Raw genomic sequence first — 5,174 nt, 5'->3', positions numbered from 1 at the left:
GGACTGTGATGACCATCCAGGAAAAGCGGCGAGGCTTGTCTTCATGCCAGCCCCATGCCTGTCCTCCTGAGACACTTGCTGGGGTGTAATAAAACTGCTGTGATCCTTCAGGCACAGCATCCCTTGGGTTTTTCCTTCGTGTTCTATTTTGCATTTCTCAGTTGGTTGACATCACTCAGCTGTCAAAATCATTTCCTTGCGACTGTTCGGGAATCTGGATACGAAGCTTCTAGGTTTGTCAATTCTGTTCATCAGAAAAGAGCATATCTACTGCAGGGACCAGGAAAAGCGTGGGTTCCAGCCAGAACTTAGCAGGGAGGGAGACTGGCAAAATGGTTCTGAGGACAGCCACATGAGCCTGGGAAGATTTCCTTCTATTCAGACTGATACAGATCCTCAGATTTCATAGAATTTATTGGAGGAAAGTGGGGAGCAAAACTGTGTGCCTGAGATGAGATGACGCCCCACTCGTGATAAAGGCAGTCATTTTGGGTCATTAGGTGCAGACATTCCTCGGTCTAATTCTTGCACATCTGGTAGATTTAAGGCATTCGTTCTGATGTGCCGGGAAAAGCATGCTTTGTGCACAAGTGCCATCATGATTTAGTTCTCGGGGCTGATTCTGACTCTATCACTTATTAGTTGTGTGATTCTGAGCAAGTTATACAACCTCACTGTGCCTTGCTTTTCTCATCTGTTAAAGGGAGAAAATAATACCTAACACCAGGAAGGTCACAATGATAAAATCACTGTATGTCTGCCAGGAACACGAGAAAAACTGTTGAATTCCTTCTGCACATCCTCTGCCTCTTCATTCATAGGGAAGGAATTCACCCCCAATACGTATCCTTCCAAACCACTGCCTTCCCGCCCCATGAGAATGCGTAATGCGTGTCTGTATCTATTATGGATGCGTTTGGCTACAAATAACAGAGACTCTGAGTTCTTAGGAAATAGGGCTTTAATGTTATCACACAATAATCTGGATGAGGGCTTGGTTGGCATTGGTTCAGTAGCAGTACGGGTCAGGGCAGCTGTCCCTGATTTCCTTGATCTGGTCCATGGCCACGTCATTGTGAACAGACTCTGTCTCGAGTCTGTCCTTCATGGAGCAAGACGGTTGATGCATCTTCGCAAACGGCAGAGGCACTGAACCAATACAAAACCACAGCTGGTAGCTGTGCCCGTTCTTTAAGCAGGAGAACTTAAAGTCTTCCCAGAAATCCCAGAAAACTTTGACTTGCAACTTCCAGGTCAGAACTATGGTAAAGGACTACGGCACCGCAAGCTGCAAAGGAGTCAGCGGAAAATTTGTATTTAATTTTCCCTGTCTCTATACTGGAGGAGGTGGGGGGTGGGGTGGGGGGCTGGGGGTGGGGGGCGAGGAGGGTAGGGATGCAGTGTCAACCAATGAGCAGGGTCTGTCACAATGCCCCACAGCAGTAACAGTCACATTTCTTTCTGGGATTTGCATTTAGCATAGCTAAATACAGAGACACAAGTACAGGCGACTGGGCAGCTTCCTGGAATCTGGCTGTAGTCAACATGTTTATTGGTCGTGGAAGGAGCAGCTACAGCCAAGAGTAGAGATTAATAATATTATGCAGGAAGAGTCATCTGCTTTGGAACTTCCTCCCATGGGAGGGTGACTTCAACAGTAAGAGCCAACCTTATTGCGTTTTGACTACATTCAAGTCACTGTGCTTAGTGCTGTAAGTATGTTGTTTTACTTAATTTCTCAAAACTAGGAGATGAGTATAGGTACCCACCCAAAGGAATGTAAAATGGAACCTTGGCGAGTAGAAGAATGAGAGACAACCCAGAGCATGTATTAGAGAGATCTGTAGGAATGTTCATCAGAGGATCCAGGCTTTCAGTTACACAAAATGAATGGGCCCTAGGGAGTTAATACTCAGCACGGTGTCTACACCAAACAACACTGGATTGGATATTGGCGATTTCCTAAGAAGATGAATCTTAAGTGCTCTCGCAGAAGAAAAAGGATGGATGGATGGGAGGAAGGAAGGAAGGAAGCAAGGGAGGAAGGAAAGACAGGCAGTAAGTATGGGAGGTGAGGGATATGTTAATTAGCTTGATTGTGGTAATCACTTCACAATGAATACGGATATCAAAACATGAATTTGTACATCATGAATACATAAAATTCGTATGTGTCAGTTATACCTTCAAAGGGCTAAACCAAAATAATATTTTAAATAAACCCTGTTTTATACATAAACGGAGAAAGAAGGCAGGGTATATTGACATAAATAATTAAGTGTTGGGGAACAGGGGCCATTAGGGTAGGGTCATTAGGAACTTGAAGTTAGACAGACCTGGGTTATCATTTCAATTGTGTCGCGTAGTTCTAGGGGCAAGCCACGTATTACTTATCCCCTCTGAACTTCTGTATCCTCATCAATAGAATGGGAATAATAGTAATGCCTATGCCATAAGGTTTCTGTGACAAAATAAGGTAATAAGAGTGAACATTTACATAACACATTTTATGGGCCATGTTCTAAGTACGACACACACGTGCACACTGTATACACGTGTACACACATCCTTTCTGTGGGGTATTCTTTTTTTTAATGTTTACTTATTTATTTTGAGAGAGAAAAAGAGAGCAGGGGAGGGGCAGAGAGAAAGGGAGAGAGAGAGAGTACTGAGTGGGCTCCATGCTGTCAGCACAGAGCGTGACGTAGGGCTCAATCCCTACGTGAACCATGAGATCATGACCTGAACCGAAGTGGGACCGCTCACAGACTGAGCCACCCAGGTGCCCCTCTGTGGAGTATTCTTATCCCTAGTTTACAGAGGAGAAAACTGGCATACAGACTGTAATGCCAGGCTGTAATGGCTCTTCTCATGAGCACATCTCATGCTCTGCAACCACTATACCGATGCTGACGCCATAATACCGAATCTTTGCAAAGGTTGCTTGTTACACATTGGCCCACACAGCACTCATCTTGTGCTGTCATTATTTTTTTTCTCTTAATTTCATCCGTCGTTTTATTTTCTTCAAGAGATCCTTGGATAATACTTTGAGACCAGTGATTCTCCTTCAGAGATGATTTTGCACCCTGCCCCCACAGTGAAGTGGGGGAAGATATTTGGAAAAGTCTGGAGACATTTGGGAGTGGGGGACACAAGCTGGCAGCATCTAGTGAGTGGAGATCAGAGAGGCCGCCAAACATCTTGCAATGCACAAGACATTTCCCCACAACAAAAATGCTGCAGACCCAAAATGTCGACAGCGCCGAGGCTCGTAAACTTCGCTATAAACTACGAACTACTTCTTGATGGTTATCAAGATGACAGCCTTAGAAAGTAACCAGTACAAGACTAGGTAGAATAGCCTGGAAGAAACAGAACACAAATACACCAGATAGAGGCTATTCTCTTAGTCTGAGCTGAGGGTGGAACCAATGAGAGGAATTGGAAATTTATCAATCCCCTCTGTGAAGCTTATACTTTATGGTACAAGTTCATGCCTAAATCAAATGTGCAGTAAAATGTATCTTGTCCTCGGGCCCTAGGGATGGCCCATACAATCTCACAAAATCTTTTTGTGTGTGTTCATAAAGCTCTAGGTAGTTTTAAAAGTGATACCCCAAAATGGGTTGACCTTACCTGACCCTTAGAATACAGATTTTGGTGCCCAAACAGGACAAACCGCATAAACAGTATTGCTCATAGAACCTCCTTTAGCAAGGCGCTTTCAGTCTGGGTTTTCCACATACTACACAGGACTTCCAGTGATCCCAACAAAATAGGTAGGGTGGGTTGCTAAAAACTGTTTGGGAGAGCTTGGATCCCTCTTTCCCTGACTTTGCCTTGACCTCTAGTATTTGATTCAACCTCAGTGATAACAACCACGACCATAACAACTGTCAACATTGATGGGATGCTTACTACCTAGTGAACACTGTGATAAAGGCTTTCCATGAGACAGCTTATTGAATCTTTACAACAAATCTAGGAGGTAAGTACCACTATCATGCTTGTTCTACATGTGAGCAAACTGAAGCAGAGACGTTAAAAACTCGTCATGATCACATTTATAGTGAGAGTTGGAGCCTTGATGTGAATTTGTGTGATCAAATTCCAGAATTCCTGTTGTTAGGCCTCCCTCCGGGCCTCTATACTGTCTACTTCATTGGGCATGGCATGGAAATTCATGGAGACACTTGCCCCTTTCTACACCAATAACAAAAGCCCTTAAAGATGGGATCCAAATCAGCCATGAGACCCATTAACAGTATTCTGTCTAGCAGGAACACGTGACTAAACATGAACCCTCTTGGCCTCATTTCCCTCTGTAATGAACCAGTGAGTCTGTCTCATCCTCGTTGAACTTTTGACATTTTTAACCTGTACTACCTTTTGTGGGACTGAATTGCACAAGCTCACCTCCTACCACACACTAAATATTTTTGACTACCAAATTGCCTCTTCCTGGCTCCAGAGGGGGCCCCTTGTTCTTCTACAGTAAAGCCTTGCCAACAGTTCCCACAGTTCCCATAAACCTATTTCTGTACCCTTTGTGTATAACAAGTGTCTTCTCATTGTCAATCTTCCTACCTCCTTGATCACTGAAGTGGCCCTTCTCTGATTATATTCCATTCCATTACAGAAAATGCCCAAAGACCCAGAGGAAATATGGAGCACTCAGCCACTGCATCCTAGACATCAACTGTCTCTACTTAATCAAATCTGCCTCTCTTCAGGATGTTTTGCTAACACCTGGAATAGGGATGCTTGAAGACAGAAGCACTTGGAAAAACTGCCTGTGCTCCTATATCCATTTCTGTAATAATTAAATAGAAGAAAGAGACGGAAGATTGTCTGCACTTGACTATTAGCCCCGTATACCTGATATAATCTAACAGCCACAACTCCAGAAAATGGATAATGTTCAGTTCACTTAGGAGATTTAAAAAAATGGAGATTCAGAAAGATGAGGTGACTGACCCAAGGATACCCAGTTAAGATTGGTTCAGGGTTTAAGCTGGGCCCATGGTCTTCCTGCTAAACGACATTGGCTCTGCCATGACCATTGAGGATTGTGATGGTTTTCTTATGGGTCAACTGGACTGGACCAAGGATGCCCACATGGCTGGTTAAACTTTATTTTGGGGTGTGTCTGTGAGGCTGTTCCTAGAAGA

The 5,174-nt window shown here is 44.0% G+C and overlaps 1 long non-coding RNA gene across 1 annotated transcript; it reads left to right on the top strand.

Moving 5' to 3' along the window:
- Window positions 1-1,488: 1,488 nt before the first annotated feature.
- Window positions 1,489-4,843, top strand: LOC122231335. The gene is made up of 3 exons (XR_006208523.1): window positions 1,489-1,712; window positions 3,873-3,991; window positions 4,643-4,843. It is a non-coding gene; the product is annotated as an uncharacterized LOC122231335 (long non-coding RNA).
- The last annotated feature ends 331 nt before the right edge of the window (window positions 4,844-5,174 follow it).

The sequence above is a fragment of the Panthera tigris genome, chromosome D1 (genome assembly GCF_018350195.1).
Source record: "Panthera tigris isolate Pti1 chromosome D1, P.tigris_Pti1_mat1.1, whole genome shotgun sequence".
Classification (NCBI taxonomy): domain Eukaryota; kingdom Metazoa; phylum Chordata; class Mammalia; order Carnivora; family Felidae; genus Panthera; species Panthera tigris.
The sequence above is the reverse complement of the archived record's forward strand: the minus strand, read 5'-3'. Positions and strand labels throughout refer to the sequence as shown.